We start from the raw sequence: 19,235 nt of genomic DNA, 5'->3' as shown, positions 1-19,235 counted from the left end.
GACTTGGATTGGCTGAGGAGGATCTTGTCAAGCTTCTCATTGACCATCTTCAAATCCTTCTTATACTTGTCCTCTTGATCAGTTGAGGAGCTCCTTATGGTCCTATCATAGTCCTCATTATAATTGCCATCAGATTGAGCAAGATTCTCAACTAATTCCCATCCTTCTTCCACATTCTTGTTGAGGAAGTTGCCATTAGAGGCTGTGTCAAGAAGCATTCTTATCTTGGGAAGCACTCCTCTATACAAGGTGCTTAGAAGTGACTCATTGCTGAAGCCATGGTGAGGACACTGAGTTTGGAATCCTTTAAACCTCTCCCAAGCTTCACAAAAGCTCTCATTATTCCTTTGAGCAAACCCAGAAATCTCATTCCTCAGCCTAGCAGTCCTTGCATTGGAGAAGAACTTGGCCAAAAAAGCTTTCTTGCATGCATCCCATGTGGTGATAGCTCCAGTAGGAAGAGTCTTCTCCCAAAGGTGAGCTTTGTCTCCAAGAGAAAATGGGAAGAGTCTTAATTTGAATCCATCTTCACTCACTCCATTGATCTTAGTGAGTCCACATATTCTGTCAAACTCATCAAGGTGATCTAGTGGATCCTCCATTGGCAACCCATGAAACTTGTTTGCTTGTATCATTGAGATCAATCCACTCTTGATCTCAAAGTTATTGTTGGCTACTGAAGGTGGCACAATTCCAGCCCTTTGGTTGTGGGTATTGGGTGCATCTCCTGCACCAATGTGCCTTGGTCTTTGCTCATGGATAGCTTGTTGCTCCATGATGTCTTGACCTTGTTGATGTTGAACTACTCTTCCTTGCTTATGTCTCAAACCCTTTTGTAGCCTGTGGATGTTGTCAATAGGCTGTTGAAGACTATTTTTGCCTTTTGACCTTGTGTGCAGCAACAAACTCTACTACGGACTCGAACAGGTACACGGTCGAGTGCAGGCTCTAGTGGGTGGTCGAGTCGACTGGGAAGTAATGGCTAATTTGATCCGGCTTCTGGCTCGATCAAGTGCTCGATCACAGCTCGATTGAGTGGTGGTCGAGTAGGTGGTCGAGTGGGTACCTGAAACACAAAACAGCCAAGCAAAGGAAGATTCGAGTTCAGTAACTTCACAAGTGTTTAAAATGAACTTAATCTTAGACTAATAATGATCCTAAATGTCACAAAACACACTCAAATGGGCAACGGCGCCAAATTGAAACTGACTTTCCTTTGTGGTGTATGAATGAATGATGTAAGGAATGATGATGTATGGAATGAATAGAAGTCAGGGTGTTTCAATTCCCCTTATGCAGTTGCAGTATAAGAGGTGTCAATCCTATCTGAGTGATTGTGAACAATTAAGATGTGCATATGAGTCTAAGTCAAGCCAATTGTAAAGATTGTTTGTCACTAAAAATCCTAAAATGAGATACTAAATGCAAACAGAACAAACAACTTGAAGCTATAATGAAACTAGAACAAAGATAGAAACTATGCTAATGGACTAATGCAAGACAAGTAATGAACAGGAAACTACGTGAATGCAATGGAAATGAAACAGGAATGAAACAAGACAATCACAAATCAAAAACACAAGTTCTGGGGATGAACTCGAGCAGCACTCGACCGAGTGTAGGTCGAGTGGGTGGTCGAGCTAGACTTAAACGTGAAAACAGAGCAACACAAGAAAAACAGAGCAAAGCTAAAACCAATCAAACAACAAACAAGCAATGATATTTAGACTAGGATTTCAATAAACAAAGAAGGCCTTGAGGAGGGATTCATGGGCTGAGCTAATCATTGTGGTTATCTAACTTGGTAAACAAATCTCAAGCAAACATTGAGCTGATCTCTAGACATACTATTCTAATACATGTTTAATCCACTCTCATGGCAAGAAACAATCAAACCTATGCAATTCTAGACTTGTTCTCACAAAGAAAAGAATCTACACAAGCAGGCATTAAGCAATACATCTCAAACCAAACAAGACTCCTAATCTCTTAGCAAGCCTAATGGTAAGCTCTAGATCTAGCCTTATCTATGCTCCTTAGACATTGGTGTGATGCTAAGATGCTTGAAATCAAACCCTACCCTCTCAGATATAGGATCAGCATTAAGATCATCTAGCCTAGAAGAGATCTACAACAGTCAAACTTGACCAAATCAAACAAACCACAAGATCAACCCAGCCTAACCCATCCTCAAGGTCCTAAACAAACTACTCACAAGAACACATGGTGAAATATGTCAAAAACCCAGAAAATAATGAAACTTGCATCATTAGAGAGATGAAACAGAGATCTACAATATTGATGAAGAAATAAAACTCGAAATCTTAATACTTTGAAAGTTATGAAACAAACAAAATATAAGAATCTAGTCTTTCTCTCTCAAACAAGTACAAAATCTAAAAATAAAATAAAAGTGCAAAAGGAATAATATCTAAAAAAGGTAAAAACTAGGTTTTAGACTCTCTAAAAAGCTGGACTCCTTTGTGGCTGCAAGTACAAGGGCCTTATATAGGAGGTGAGGTGGAAGCCCTAAAAATACAAAAAGTCAAAGTGGTCAACGGCTCGGTCAACTCGACCAGTGCTCGGTCAGGTGGCTGGTCGAGCTGGCTTCTCTCGTGCATTCTCCACTCGGTCGAGTCCTCCTCAGCACACGGTCGAGTGGTGGTCGAGTGGTGCGGTCGAGTTGGACTCCGGACCTTGATTCTACAGCCTTAACTCTCTTGTTTTCTCCTCAGGACAGCTTCACTTCTCCTCAGCATTGCTTCCATGCTCCTTAAGCTCCAAAATCACCTGTTTATGCATGAAAAAATGCAAATGCAATGCAACTACACTCTAATGCATGATTAGTCCTAAAGCTACACAATAATGGCCTAAATGGATAGCAAAAGATGCAAAAGTTGTGAATAAACTAAGGGAAAACAAGGTAAAATATATGAACATCAGATTGTTACATTTTTTGACCCTATAAAGAGTAACATAGCTGTTTACTGCTTCTAATCAGTGTTTTCTCTCGGTTTTAGCCTCTTTTCTTGGTTTAAGCCTGTTTTAGGATAAAACGGGTTTAAGTGTTGTCTAAACACTCCAAATTTATTCCGAACTCTTACAATTAGTCAAATGCATTGGATTATAACACATTCTGACCCTATAAACAGTAAAAAAGCTGTTTACTGCTTCGAATCATTGTTTTCTCGATTTTAGCCTATTTCAGGACAAAATGGGTAAAAGTGGTGTTTAAACACTCCAAATTTTATAGGAACTCTTATAATTATTCAAATGCATTAGATTGTTACATATTTTGACCCTAGAAAGAGTAACATAGTTGTTTACTGCTTCGAATCAATGTTTTCTCTTGATTTTAGCCTGTTTTCTTAGTTTAAGCTTGTTTTGGGATAAAACGTGTTTAAGTGTCGTCTAAACACTCCAAATTCATCTCGAACTCTTACTATTAGTATATTGCATTTGACTGTCACACATTCTAACCCTAGAAATAGTAACAAAGCTGTTTACTGCTTCGAATCAATGTTTTTGTTTTAGCCTATTTCGGGACAAAATGGGTATAATTGGTGTCTAAACACTCCAAATTCAACTTGAACTCTTATCATAAGTCAAATGCATTGGATTGTTACATATTTTGACCCTAAAAAGAGTAACATATCTGTTTACTGCTTCGAATCAATGTTTTCTCTCGGTTTTAGCCTGTTTTCTCGATTTTAGCCTGTTTCGGGATAAAACGGGTTTAAGTGTTGTCTAAACACTCCAAATTCATCTCGAAATCTTACTATTAGTAAAATGCATTTGACTGTCACACATTATAATCCTAGAAATAGTAACAAAGCTGGTTACTGCTTCGAATCAATGTTTTCTTTGTTTTAGCCTGTTTCGGGACAAAATGGATATAATTGGTGTCTAAACACTCCAAATTCAACCTGAACTCTTATCATAAGTCAAATACATTGGATTGTTACATATTTTGACCCTAGAAAGAGTAACATATCTGTTTACTGCTTCGAATCAATGTTTTCTCTCGGTTTTAGCCTGTTTTCTCGGTTTAAGCCTGTTTTAGGATAAAACGGGTTTAAGTGTTGTCTAAACACTCCAAATTCATCTCGAAATAAAATTATTAGTAAAATGCATTTGACTGTCACACATTCTAACCCTAGAAAGAGTAACAAAGCTGTTTACTGCTTTGAATCAATGTTTTCTCGGTGTTAGCCTGTTTCGGGACAAAATAGGTATAAGTGGTGTCTAAACACTCCAAATTAAACTTGAACTCTTATAATTAGTCAAATGCATTGGATTGTTACATATTTTGACCCTATAAAGAGAAACATAGCTGTTTACTGCTTCGAAGCAATGTTTTCTCTCGGTTTTAGCCTCTTTTCCTTGTTTAAACATGTTTTGGGATAAAACGGGTTTAAGTGTTGTCTAAACACTCCGAATTTATTCCGAACTCTTACAATTAGTCAAATGCATTGGATTGTCACACATTCTGACCCTATAAACAGTAAAAAAGCTGTTTACTGATTCGAATCATTGTTTTCTCGGTTTTAGCCTATTTCAGGACAAAATGGGTATAACTGGTGTCTAAACACTCCAAATTCAACATGATCTCTTATAATGAGTCAAATGAATTGGATTGTTACATATTTTGACCCTAGAAAGAGTAGCATAGCTGTTTACTGCTTCGAATCAATGTTTTCTCTCAGTTTTAGCCTGTTTTCTCGGTTTAAGCCTGTTTCGGGATAAAACGGGTTTAAGTGTTGTCTAAACACTCCAAATTCATCCCGAACTCTTACTATTAGTAAAATGCATTTGACTGTCACACATTCTAACCCTAGAAATAGTAACAAATCTGTTTACTGCTTCGAATCAATGTTTTCTTTGTTTTAGCCTGTTTCGGGACAAAATGGGTATAATTGGTGTCTAAACACTCCAAATTCAACTTGAACTCTTATCATAAGTCAAATGCATTGGATTGTTACATATTTTGACCCTAAAAAGAGTAACATAGCTGTTTACTGCTTCGAATCAATGTTTTCTCTTGATTTTAGCCTGTTTTCTTGGTTTAAGCCTGTTTTGGGATAAAACGTGTTTAAGTGTTGTCTAAACACTCCAAATTAATCTCGAACTCTTACTATTAGTAAAATGCATTTGACTGTCACACATTCTAACCCTAGAAGTAGTAACAAAGCTGTTTACTGCTTCGAATCAATGTTTTCTTTGTTTTAGCCTGTTTCGGGACAAAATGGGTATAATTGGTGTCTAAACACTCCAAATTCAACTTGAACTCTTATCATAAGTCAAATGCATTGGATTGTTACATATTTTGACCCTAAAAAGAGTAACATATCTGTTTACTGCTTCGAATCAATGTTTTCTCGGTTTAAGCCTGTTTCGGGATAAAACGGGTTTAAGTGTTGTCTAAACACTCCAAATTCATCTCGAAATCTTACTATTAGTAAAACGCATTTGACTGTCACACATTATAACCCTAGAAATAGTAACAAAGCTGGATACTGCTTCGAATCAATGTTTTCTTTGTTTTAGCCTGTTTCGGGACAAAATGGGTATAATTAGTGTCTAAACACTCCAAATTCAACCTGAACTCTTATCATAAGTCAAATACATTGGATTGTTACATATTTTGACCCTAGAAAGAGTAACATATCTGTTTACTGCTTCGAATCAATGTTTTCTCTCGGTTTTAGCCTGTTTTCTCGGTTTAAGCCTGTTTTGGGATAAAACGGGTTTAAGTGTTGTCTAAACACTCCAAATTCATCTCGAAATATTATTATTAGTAAAATGCATTTGACTGTCACACATTCTAACCCTAGAAAGAGTAACAAAGCTGTTTACTGCTTTGAATCAATGTTATCTCGGTGTTAGCCTGTTTCGGGACAAAATAGGTATAAGTGGTGTCTAAACACTTCAAATTAAACTTGAACTCTTATAATTAGTCAAATGCATTGGATTGTTACATATTGTGACCCTATAAAGAGTAACATAGCTGTTTACTGCTTCGAATCAATGTTTTCTCTCGGTCTTAGCCTCTTTTCCTTGTTTAAGCATGTTTTGGGATAAAACGGGTTTAAGTGTTGTCTAAACACTCCGAATTTATTCCGAACTCTTACAATTAGTCAAATGCATTGGATTGTCACACATTCTGAACCTATAAAGAGTAACATAGCTGTTTACTGCTTCGAATCAGTGTTTTCTCGGTTTTAGCCTATTTCAGGACAAAATGGGTAAAAGTGGTGTTTAAACACTCCAAATTTTACAGGAACTCTTATAATTACTCAAATGCATTAGATTGTTACATATTTTGACCCTAGAAAGAGTAACATAGCTGTTTACTGCTTCGAATCAATGTTTTCTCTTGATTTTAGCCTGTTTTCTTGGTTTAAACCTGTTTTGGGATAAAACGTGTTTAAGTGTTGTCTAAACACTCCAAATTCATCTCGAACTCTTACTATTAGTAAAATGCATTTGACTGTCACACATTCTAACCCTAGAAATAGTAACAAAGTTGTTTACTGCTTCGAATCAATGTTTTCTTTGTTTTAGCCTGTTTCGGGACAAAATGGGTATAATTGGTGTCTAAACACTCCAAATTCAACTTGAACTCTTATCATAAGTCAAATGCATTGGATTGTTACATATTTTGACAATAAAAAGAGTAACATATCTGTTTACTGCTTCGAATCAATGTTTTCTCTCGGTTTTAGCCTGTTTTCTCAGTTTAAGTCTGTTTTGGGATAAAACGTGTTTAAGTGTTGTCTAAACACTCCAAATTCATCTCGAAATCTTACTATTAGTAAAATGCATTTGACTGTCACACATTCTAACCCTAGAAATAGTAACAAAGCTGTTTACTGCTTCGAATCAATGTTTTCCTGGTTTTAGCTTGTTTCGGGACAAAATGGGTATAATTGGTGTCTAAACACTCCAAATTCAACATGAACTCTAATAATGAGTCAAATGCATTGGCTTGTTACATATTTTGACCCTAGAAAGAGTAGCATAGCTGTTTACTGCTTCGAATCAATGTTTTCTCTCAGTTTTAGCCTGTTTTCTCGGTTTAAGCCTGTTTCGGGTTAAAACGGGTTTAAGTGTTGTCTAAACACTCCAAATTCATCCCGAACTCTTACTATTAGTAAAATGCATTTGACTGTCACACATTCTAACCCTAGAAATAGTAACAAAGCTGTTTACTGCTTCGAATCAATGTTTTCTTTGTTTTAGACTGTTTCGGGACAAAATGGGTATAATTGGTGTCTAAACACTCCAAATTCAACTTGAACTCTTATCATAAGTCAAATGCATTGGATTGTTACATATTTTGACCCTAAAAAGAGTAACATATCTGTTTACTGCTTCGAATCAATGTTTTCTCTCAGTTTTAGCCTGTTTTCTCGGTTTAAGCTTGTTTCGGGATAAAACGGGTTTAAGTATTGTCTAAACACTCCAAATTCATCTTGAAATCTTACTATTAGTAAAATGCATTTGACTGTCACACATTCTAACCCTAGAAATAGTAACAAAGCTGTTTACTGCTTCGAATCAATGTTTTCTTTGTTTTAGCCTGTCTCGGGACAAAATGGATATAATTGGTGTCTAAACACTCCAAATTCAATCTGAACTCTTATCATAAGTCAAATGCATTGGATTGTTACATATTTTGACCCTAGAAAGAGTAACATATCTGTTTACTGCTTCGAATCAATGTTTTCTCTCGGTTTTAGCCTGTTTTCTCGGTTTAAGCCTGTTTTGGGATAAAACGGGTTTAAGTGTTGTCTAAACACTCCAAATTTATCCCGAACTCTTACAATTAGAAAAACTCATTAGATTGTCACACATTCTGACCCTAGAAAGAGTAACAAAGCTGTTTACTGCTTTGAATCAATGTTTTCTTGGTGTTAGCCTGTTTCAGGACAAAATGGGTATAAGTGGTGTCTAAACACTCCAAATTAAACTCGAACTCTTACAATTTGTCAAATGCATTGGATTGTTACATATTTTGACCCTAGAAAGAGTAACATATCTGTTTACTGCTTCGAATCAATGTTTTCTCTCGGTTTTAGCCTGTTTTCTCGGTTTAAGCCTGTTTTGGGATAAAAAGGGTTTAAGTGTTGTCTAAACACTCCAAATTCATCTCGAAATATTATTATTAGTAAAATGCATTTGACTGTCACACATTCTAACCCTAGAAAGAGTAACAAATCTGTTTACTGCTTTGAATCAATGTTTTCTCGGTGTTAGCCTGTTTCGGGACAAAATAGGTATAAGTGGTGTCTTAACACTCCAAATTAAACTTGAACTCTTATAATTAGTCAAATGCATTGGATTGTTACATATTTTGACCCTATAAAGAGTAACATAGCTGTTTACTGCTTCGAATCAATGTTTTCTCTCGGTTTTAGCCTCTTTTCCTTGTTTAAGCATGTTTTGGGATAAAACAGGTTTAAGTGTTGTCTAAACACTCCGAATTTATTCCAAACTCGTACAATTAGTCAAATGCATTGGATTGTCACACATTCTGACCCTATAAAGAGTAACATAGCTGTTTACTGCTTCGAATCAGTGTTTTCTCTCGGTTTTAGCCTCTTTTCTTGGTTTAAGCCTGTTTTAGGATAAAACGGGTTTAAGTGTTGTCTAAACACTCCAAATTTATTCCGAACTCTTACAATTAGTCAAATGCATTGGATTGTTGATGTTCATATATTTTACCATGTTTGCCCTTAGTTTATTCACATCTTTTGCATCTTTTGCTAGCCATTTTCATCATTATTGTGTAGCTTTAGGACTAATCATGCATTAGAGTTTAGTTGCATTGCATTTGCATCTTTTCATGCATAAACAGGTGATTTTGGAGCTTAAGGAGCATGGAAACAATCCTGAGGAGAAGTGAAGCAATCTTGATGGGAAAGCAAGAGAGTTAAGGATGAAGAACCAAGGTCCAGAGTCCAACTCGACTAAGCACTCGACCGAGTGGGTAGATGGACTCGACCGAGTGGAGTTTGCACGAGAGAAGCCAGCTCGACCATGGACTCGACCGAGCACTGGTCGAGTTGACCGAGCCGTTGACTACTTTGACTTTTTCTATTTTTAGGGCTTCCACCTCCTCACCTATATAAGGCCTTGTACCTGCAGCCACCAAAGTGTGCAACTTTTTAGATATTCCCTAAACCTAGTTTTTACCTTTTTTAGTTTTATTCCTTTTGCATTTTTATTTTTAAGATCTTGTACTTCGTAAAAAAAGAAGACTAGATTCTTATATTTTGTTGGTTCTATAACTTTCAAGATATTGAGAATTTGAGTTTCATCCTTTCATCAATATTGAAGATCTTTGTTTAATCTTTCTAATAATGCAAGTTTCAATATTTTCTGGGTTTTTGACTTTGATCATCATGTATTGTTGTGAGTAGTTTCCTTAGGATCTTGAGGATGGGTTAGGATGGATTGATCTTGTGGTTTGTGTGACTTGGTCAAGCTTGATTGTTGTAGATCTCTTCTAGGGTAGATGATCTTAATGCTGATTCTATATCTGAGAGGGTAGAGTCTGATTTCAAGCTTCTTAGCATCACACCAATGTTTAGGAAGCATAGATAAGGCTAGATCTAGAGCTTACCATTAGGCTTGCTAAGAGATTAGAGGTCTTGTTTGGTTTGAGATGTATTGCTTAATGCCTGCTTGTGTAGATTCTTTACTGTGTGAGAACAAGTCTAGAATTGCATAGGTTTGATTGTTTCTTGACCATGAGAGTGGGAGAAACTTGTCTTAGATTAATATGTCTAGAGGTTAGCTCAAAGTTTGCTTGATATTTGTTGACCAAGTTAGATAACCACAATGATTAGTCCATCCCATGAATCCATCCTCAGGACCTTCTTTGTTTATTGAAATCTTAGTCTTAATCCTGTTGCTTGCTTGTTGTTTGATTGGATTTAGCATTACTCTGTTTTTATTGCATTGCTCTGTTTCTGAGTCTAGTCTAGCTCGACCACCCACTCGACCTACACTCGGTCGAGTGCTGCTCGAGTTCATCCCCAGAACTCTGTGTCTATGATTTGTGTTTGTCTTGTTTCATTCCTGTTTCATTCCAGTTGCATACATTTAGTTTTCAATTCAATACTTATCTTGCATTAGTTCATTAGTAGTAGTTCTGTTTCTGTTCTTGCTTTATCACTGTTTCAATCATTCAGTTTCATTTGCATCTAGTTGTTAGTTCTTGTAGTTTATTTTCTGCATTTTACATTTTCTTCCTAGGATTGTTAGTGACAAACAATCTTTACATTTCTCTTAACTTAGATTCATATGCATATCTTAATTGTTCACAAACACTCATTTAGGATTGATACCTCTTGTACTGCAATAGCATAAGGGGAATTGAAACACCCATCCATCATTCCATTCATATCTCACCATTGCATACATCATCATTCACACCACAAAATAAACTTGTTTCAATTTGGCGCCGTTGCCCATTTGAGTGTGTTTTTGTGACATTTAGGATCCATATTAGTCTAAGATTAAGTTCTTTTATACGCTTGTGAGGTTGCTGTACTCGAATCTTCTGTTTCTGGGTTGAAGTTCCATTTCAGGTACCACTCGACCAGTCACTCGACCACCACTCGACCGAGTCGTGATCGAGCACCTGCTCGAGCCAGAAGCTGGATCTCTATAACCATCATTTTCCAGTCGACTTGACCTCTTACTTGAGCCTGTGCTCAGTCGCTTGCCTAGCAAAAATCGTTTGTGTCTGTTAATGCACACAAGGTCTAAAGGAAAGGACAATCTTCTTAGGCCTATTGACAACATCAACAACAAGACCAAGAGTTTAGGAGCTAAGCAAAGGAGAGTTGTTCAGCAACAACAAGAGGTTATAGTAGCTATGGATCACCAGGATCAGATTCAGAGACCAAGGAACATTGGTGCTGGAGATGCACCCAACACTCACAACCAAAGAGCTGGCATTGTGCCACCAACTGTTGCCAACAACAACTTTGAGATCAAGAGTGGATTGATCTCAATGATTCAGGCCAATAAATTCCATGGATTGCCTATGGAGGATCCACTAGATCATCTTGATGAGTTTGACAGCATCTGTGGTCTTACCAAGATCAATGGAGTAAGTGAAGATGGTTTCAAGCTGAGGTTGTTCCCTTTCTCACTTGGGGACAAGGCTCATTTATGGGAAAAGACTCTCCCTACTGGTGCAATCACTACTTGGGATGCATGCAAGAAGGCTTTCTTGGCCAAGTTTTTCTCCAATGCTAGGACAGCAAGACTAAGGAATGAGATCTGTGGATTTGCTCAAAGGAGTAATGAAAGCTTTTGTGAAGCTTGGGAGAGATTCAAGGGATACCAAACTCAGTGTCATCACCATGGTTTCAGTGTGGAGTCTTTGTTGAGCACATTGTATAGAGGAGTGCTTCCCAAGTTCAGAATGCTTCTTGACACAGCCTCCAATGGAAACTTCCTCAACAAGAATGTGGAAGAAGGCTGGGAGTTAGTAGAGAACCTTGCACAGTCTGATGGGAACTACAATGAGGACTATGACAGAACCATAAGGTCATCCTCAACTGATCAAGAAGACAAGTACAAGTAGGATCTGAAAATGGTGAATGAAAAGCTTGATAGGATCTTGCTAAGTCAGCAAAAGTCTATTCACTTTGTTAGTGAAGAGGAGCCTCCAGCTCAAGAGGGAGAGAATGAGTTTACTGAGTTATGATATATGCAAAACCAAGGAGGTTTCAAGGGTTATAACCAAGGAGGGTTTAGGAACAATAATCTGTCCTATAGGAGCACAAATGTGGCCAACCCACAAGATCAAGTCTACCCTCCTCAACAGCCTCAACAGCCTCAACAGCACCAAAACTATGTCCCCAAACAACAACAACAGGTGTTCCAGCCCCAGTTGTGTCCCCCATCAGGGTTTCAGCCTAACCAAGGCCAGGAACAAGACCTTAGAGCCATGGTACAACAGCTGTTGATTGGTCAAACACAAGGCAAGATTGAGGAAGTCAATAAATTTGCTGAGCTGAACAGGAGGATAACAGATCTTTACAGTGACCTAAATAGAAAGTTTGACACACTTACTTCAAGGATTACAACACTAGAGGGTCAACAAACTTCTGCCTCTAAGCAAGAGAACTACAAAGGCAAAGCTATTATGCAATCTATAGAAAGTGCTCATGCCATTAATTTGCGCAGTGGAAGAGTTTTACAAGACAAAAAGGGAGCTTCACCAAACACTGAGGACAGTGTGGAACAAGATGGGGAGGGTTTTCAACAAGAAGGAGCTCAGGATAAAACTAGTGTTCAGCTCGACCGTCCACTCGAGCAGGCACTCGACCGTGTGCATGATCGAGTGCCTGATCGAGCAGCTGCTCAGGAAACATCTAAGCCAACTACCTCCAAGGAAAAGGAAGCTAGGTCAATTCCCCCTCCCTACAAGCCTCCACTACCTTTCCCAGGATGTTTCAAAGCACAAAAGATTAAGGAGCTTAGGGAAATCATTGAGAGAAAGGAGATGATGGCTAGGCAACAAGAAGAAGAGAGGGTTTTAAAGGAAGAAGCTGTGGTTGAGGAAGTGTTGGCCATACAAGAGATCACCATTGCTTACCAAGAAGAAGAGAGAGGACCTGCCTTGGAACAGTATGATCCATATCCTCTTTACAAAGACTTTTTGCTTGACTTGTCAAAGAAGAAGGCTGAAGCTCAAGATGAGAAGGATCTTGAGGACCTTGGAGGAGTTATCATTCCAATCAAGCTTAAGGATCCAGGTCCATTTTATCTGCCTTGCACACTTAGCTATCTTCACTACAACCAATGCCTTTGTGATTTGGGAGCTTCAACAAGTGTCATGCCATATTCCATAGCTCAAAAGATTGGGAGAACTGACTTCAAATCTACTAGACTCCATGTGTGCCTAGCTGATGGGACAAATAGAGAGGTAGTTGGGAGGTTAGAGAATGTCCCAATCAAGATAGGAAGAGCAAGGATCCACACTGACTTTGTGGTGATAGAGATGGACAAGGAGCCTGAAGATCCAATCTTACTAGGGAGGCCATTCTTAGCTACTGTTGGAGCAGTTATTGATGTCAAGGAAGGTCTTGTGACCTTGAACATTGCTAAAGATGTTGTTATGAAGTTCAATATCTACAATCCAACCAACCTTCCCACCATTGATGACCAGCCTTTTACTATCAAGGACAAAGGTGGTCAAGAAGGGTTAAGTGATAAGGCAACTCCAAAAGCTGAGCTCCCACTTCAAGAGGATTCTGTGGAAAAGCTTAAGAGGTCAGTTCAAGAGTTGACTATTATGGTTGAGGATCTTCAAGTAAAGCTGAACAAGAGGTCTTTGAGGAAAGCAAGACCAAGGCTCAAAATCAAGAAGAAATATGGTTTGTGTGCTAAGGGTGAGGTGATCAAGGATCAACTTCACAGTGACCAAGAGGTTCTAGGGAGGATTTCATCACCTCCTTGGTATCTAGATCAAGTCTAAGAAGGAAATCAAAGTCAAGCTTAGTGACTTTAAACAAGCTCACTAGGGAGGAAATCCCTAAGGTATCTCTGTACATATTGCCTTGGAATTTTAGTATTTTGATTTTTGCTTTCGTATTTTCATGGTTAGGCAAGCTAAGGAGTCTGAATCGAACAGGAAGGGACAGCTAACGGAGACTCGCGGTCCAGCTCGACCCCCCCACTCGGACATGCACTCGACCGAGTCACGGTCGATTGGCATTGTCGAGCTGCCCGAATCACCTTCCTCCAGTCACCAGCAGGACCCCAGATACAACTTTGATAGTATGCAGGAGGATGTGGACAGCTTCTTCTCCAATCCTTGAGGTAACATTATCACCTTACCATTGTACATACCATAGCATTTCATATGTTGTGTTTTGTTTTAACTCTTGAATCCTCAAGCAAATTTCTTTCACACAAGGGACTGTGTGATTTAAGTTTGGGGGAGGGTTTGAGATAGCATTTGATGTTGTGTTTTGTTTTCTTATTTCAAATTTTTATCGTCATCATGTTAGCACTTGCATAATCATCTAAGGCATAGGAAAACCATAAAAATTTGAAAATTTTTTGCAAAAATCTTTATAAAAAAAAAAGAATGTTCATGTAGTTTGCACTGCACATTAGGATCTTGTTTAGCATGTTTCATGTAGGATTTTATAGTACTTGCATTAGGGATCTATGATGAGTATTCCCTTATTAGCTTGTTTATTCACTAGACTAGGATCAATGCCCAAGTTAATAGTACTTTGATGCTAGTTGAGTGGTTAGAATAAGATTGAACCAGGCCTTGAATTCCTACATTGCATTTGGTCTAAATTGAAGCATGTTGAGATTTGAAACCATTTCCTATTTATTAGAACCCAATATTGACTTTCAATTATCAATGTGTGCAATGCTTTAAACTCATGGATACCATATACATATTTGGATCATCTTTTTCCTTTTTACCACTCTTGTTGATCCAAGTAGCTGATTTCCTCATTAAGAATCAGTTCCCCTACCCCTAAACCAAACCTTCTTTCAAGCCATGTTTACTCTTGTGAGTGTGAGGCCTATTTTTGGGATTGAGCTTGGTAGAAAGTGTTAGGTTTGAACTGACAAGAGTAAAGCCTTGTGTAGTTCTAGTTTGCATTTTTCAAACTAGATAGGACTAGGTGGTTCACTTGTTGGGTTTGGGACTTGGCTATTATGAAAAGAAAAGAGGAAAAAGAGAAAGAAAAGGTTAGAGTCTTTAGGAGGGGAATGTGTTTAAGAAAATTTAAAAGTCTAGTGAAAGAATGGGAAGAATAAGGTTGTTTAAAGATGGTTCTAGTTAAAGAAAAGAAAGAAAGAAAAGAGAAGTCTAGCAAAATGCTTATATGTCCTAAGAATAAGAAGAAAAGAGAACCATAGCAAATAAGTAAGAATCCCCCATTCCACTAGAAAGATCAATTAAGAAACCTCTCCTAAGACTTGAAAACCAAAAGAGAAAAGGGTGAAAGAGAAAAGAAGAAGTTAAAGGGTAGCACTAGGATCATTTGGGTTTAGATTGATAGGATAAACACTTTGGGTACCTTTAGGTAGACAAGGCTTTATTCTTGTATGTGTCTAAGTGTTCTTACCTTTAGCATTCTTCTAAAGCTCAATCCATTTTTTTTTTATGAGAAAACCTTGATATTGATATGCCCTACTCTAAAAAGAGACCATCATTGTCTCTAAACCTTTTACTGCCAAGCCAAATGAGTTTAAGCATTGCATAGAATTGATTCATGTTCTTGATTAATGAATGTTAAAGGAAATGGTTGATTTGAATGCATGTGGATGTCTAAGGCTCAAATCAGTGAAGGTTGTGATATGCTTGTCTAAAGTCTTTAGGTATAGCTCATTCAACTTGCATCATAGTACTAGTAACTTGGACATTGATTCTAGATAGTCTATTTGCAAGCTTTAGGAGCTGATATCCCACTTTCAAACCTCATCTACCTTCTTATGTCTTGTTTATTTGCTTGAGGGCAAGCAAAGACTAAGTTTGGGGGTGTTGATGTTCATATATTTTACCATGTTTTCCCTTAGTTTATTCACATCTTTTGCATCTTTTGCTAGCCATTTTCATCATTATTGTGTAGCTTTAGGACTAATCATGCATTAGAATTTAGTTGCATTGCATTTGCATCTTTTCATGCATAAACAGGTGATTTTGGAGCTTAAGGAGCATGGAAACAATCCTGAGGAGAAGTGAAGCAATCTTGAAGGGAAAGCAAGAGAGTTAAGGCTGAAGAACCAAGGTCCAGAGTCCAACTCGACCAAGCACTCGACCGAGTGGGTAGATGGACTCGACCGAGTGGGTAAATGGACTCGACCGAGTGGAGTGTGCACGAGAGAAGCCAGCTCGACCATGGACTCGACCGAGCACTGGTCGAGTTGACCGAGCCGTTGACTACTTTGACTTTTTCTATTTTTAGGGCTTCCACCTCCTCACCTATATAAGGCCTTGTACCTGCAGCCACCAAAGTGTGCAACTTTTTAGATATTCCCTAAACCTAGTTTTTACCTTTTTTAGTTTTATTCCTTTTGCATTTTTATTTTTAAGATCTTGTACTTCGTAAAAAAAGAAGACTAGATTCTTATATTTTGTTGGTTCTATAACTTTCAAGATATTGAGAATTTGAGTTTCATCCTTTCATCAATATTGAAGATCTTTGTTTAATCTTTCTAATAATGCAAGTTTCAATATTTTCTGGGTTTTTGACTTTGATCATCATGTATTGTTGTGAGTAGTTTCCTTAGGATCTTGAGGATGGGTTAGGATGGCTTGATCTTGTGGTTTGTGTGACTTGGTCAAGCTTGATTGTTGTAGATCTCTTCTAGGGTAGATGATCTTAATGCTGATTCTATATCTGAGAGGGTAGAGTCTGATTTCAAGCTTCTTAGCATCACACCAATGTTTAGGAAGCATGGATAAGGCTAGATCTAGAGCTTACCATTAGGCTTGCTAAGAGATTAGAGGTCTTGTTTGGTTTGAGATGTATTGCTTAATGCCTGCTTGTGTAGATTCTTTACTGTGTGAGAACAAGTCTAGAATTGCATAGGTTTGATTGTTTCTTGACCATGAGAGTGGGAGAAACTTGTCTTAGATTAATATGTCTAGAGGTTAGCTCAAAGTTTGCTTGAGATTTGTTGACCAAGTTAGATAACCACAATGATTAGTCCATCCCATGAATCCATCCTTAGGACCTTCTTTGTTTATTGAAATCTTAGTCTTAATTCTGTTGCTTGCTTGTTGTTTGATTGGATTTAGCATTACTCTGTTTTTATTGCATTGCTCTGTTTCTGCGTCTAGTCTAGCTCGACCACCCACTCGACCTACACTCGGTCGAGTGCTGCTCGAGTTCATCCCCAGAACTCTGTGTCTATGATTTGTGTTTGTCTTGTTTCATTCCTGTTTCATTCCAGTTGCATACATTTAGTTTTCAGTTCAATACTTATCTTGCATTAGTTCATTAGTAGTAGTCTCTGTTCCTGTTCTTGCTTTATCACTGTTTCAATCATTCAGTTTCATTTGCATCTAGTTGTTAGTTCTTGTAGTTTATTTTCTGCATTTTACATTTTCTTCCTAGGATTGTTAGTGACAAACAATCTTTACATTTGTCTTAACTTAGATTCATATGCATATCTTAATTGTTCACAAACACTCATTTAGGATTGATACCTCTTGTACTGCAATAGCATAAGGGGAATTGAAACACCCATCCATCATTCCATTCATATCTCACCATTGCATACATCATCATTCACACCACAACATAAATCTTGTTTCAATTGTCACACATTCTGACCCTATAAACAGTAATAAAGCTGTTTACTGCTTCGAATCATTGTTTTCTCGGTTTTAGCCTATTTCAGGAAAAAATGGGTAAAAGTGGTGTTTAAACACTCCAAATTTTACAGGAACTCTTATAATTACTCAAATGCATTAGATTGTTACATATTTTGACCCTAGAAAGAGTAACATAGCTGTTTACTGCTTCGAATCAATGTTTTCTCTTGATTTTAGCCTGTTTTCTTGGTTTAAGCCTGTTTTGGGATAAAACGTGTTTAAGTGTTGTCTAAACACTCCAAATTCATCTCGAACTCTTACTGTTAGTAAAATGCATTTGACTGTCACACATTATAACCCTAGGAATAGTAACAAAGCTGTTTACTGCTTCGAATCAATATTTTCTTTGTTTTAGCCTGTTTCGGGACAAAATGGGTATAATTGGTGTCTAAACACTCCAAATTCAACTTGAACTCTTATCATAAGTCAAATGCATTGGATTGTTACATATTTTGACCCTAAAAAGAGTAACATATCTGTTTACTGCTTCGAATCAATGTTTTCTCTCGGTTTTAGCCTGTTTTCTCGGTTTAAGCCTGTTTCGGGATAAAACGGGTTTAAGTGTTGTCTAAACACTCCAAATTCATCTCGAAATCTTACTATTAGTAAAATGCATTTGACTGTCACACATTCTAACCCTAGAAATAGTAACAAAGCTGTTTACTGCTTCGAATCAATGTTTTCTTTGTTTTAGCCTGTTTCGGGACAAAATGGGTATAATTGGTGTCTAAACACTCCAAATTCAACCTGAACTCTTATCATAAGTCAAATGCATTGGATTGTTACATATTTTGACCCTAGAAAGAGTAACATATCTGTTTACTGCTTCGAATCAATGTTTTCTCTCGGTTTTAGCCGGTTTTCTCGGTTTAAGCCTGTTTTGGGATAAAACGGGTTTAAGTGTTGTCTAAACACTCTAAATTTATCCCGAACTCTTACAATTAGTAAAATTCATTAGATTGTCACACATTCTGACCCTAGAAAGAGTAACAAAGCTGTTTACTGCTTTGAATCAATGTTTTCTTGGTGTTAGCTTGTTTTAGGACAAAATGGGTATAAGTGGTGTCTAAACACTCCAAATTAAACTCGAACTCTGATAATTAGTCAAATGCATTGGATTGTTACATATTTTGACCCTAGAAAGAGTAACATATCTGTTTACTGCTTCGAATCAATGTTTTCTCTCGGTTTTAGCCTGTTTTCTCGGTTTAAGCCTGTTTTGGGATAAAACGGGTTTAAGTGTTGTCTAAACACTCCAAATTCATCTCGAAATATTATTATTAGTAAAATGCATTTGACTGTCACACATTCTAACCCTAGAAAGAGTAACAAAGCTGTTTACTGCTTTGAATCAATGTTTTCTCGGTGTTAGCCTGTTTCGGGACAAAATAGGTATAAGTGGTGTCTTAACACACCAAATTAAACTTGAACTCTTATAATTAGTCAAATGCATTGGATTGTTACATATTTTGACCCTATAAAGAGTAACATAGCTGTTTACTGCTTCGAATCAATGTTTTCTCTCGGTTTTAGCCTCTTTTCCTTGTTTAAGCATGTTTTGGGATAAAACGGGTTTAAGTGTTGTCTAAACACTCCGAATTTATTCCGAACTCTTACAATTAGTCAAATGCATTGGATTGTCACACATTCTGACCCTATAAAGAGGAACATAGCTGTTTACTGCTTCGAATCAGTGTTTTCTCTCGGTTTTAGCCTCTTTTCTTGGTTTAAGCCTGTTTTAGGATAAAACGGGTTTAAGTGTTGTCTAAACACTCCAAATTTATTCCGAACTCTTACAATTAGTCAAATGCATTGGATTGTCACACATTCTGACCCTATAAACAGTAATAAAGCT

General features: G+C 37.5%; 2 non-coding genes across 2 annotated transcripts; one reads left to right on the top strand and one right to left on the bottom strand.

Annotated features, from left to right (window-relative positions):
• The first annotated feature begins 273 nt into the window (after nt 1-273).
• On the top strand, nt 274-380 carry LOC147942418 (small nucleolar RNA R71). Its single transcript, XR_015560500.1, has one exon. It is a non-coding gene; the product is annotated as a small nucleolar RNA R71 (small nucleolar RNA).
• A 10,901-nt stretch (nt 381-11,281) lies between these two features.
• On the bottom strand, nt 11,282-11,388 carry LOC147942417 (small nucleolar RNA R71). Its single transcript, XR_015560517.1, has one exon. It is a non-coding gene; the product is annotated as a small nucleolar RNA R71 (small nucleolar RNA).
• Between the last annotated feature and the right edge of the window lie 7,847 nt (nt 11,389-19,235).

Source organism: Camelina sativa, chromosome 6, assembly GCF_030686135.1.
Source record: "Camelina sativa cultivar CO46 ecotype springtype chromosome 6, ASM3068613v1".
In the NCBI taxonomy this organism is placed as follows: domain Eukaryota; kingdom Viridiplantae; phylum Streptophyta; class Magnoliopsida; order Brassicales; family Brassicaceae; genus Camelina; species Camelina sativa.
The sequence above is the reverse complement of the archived record's forward strand: the minus strand, read 5'-3'. Positions and strand labels throughout refer to the sequence as shown.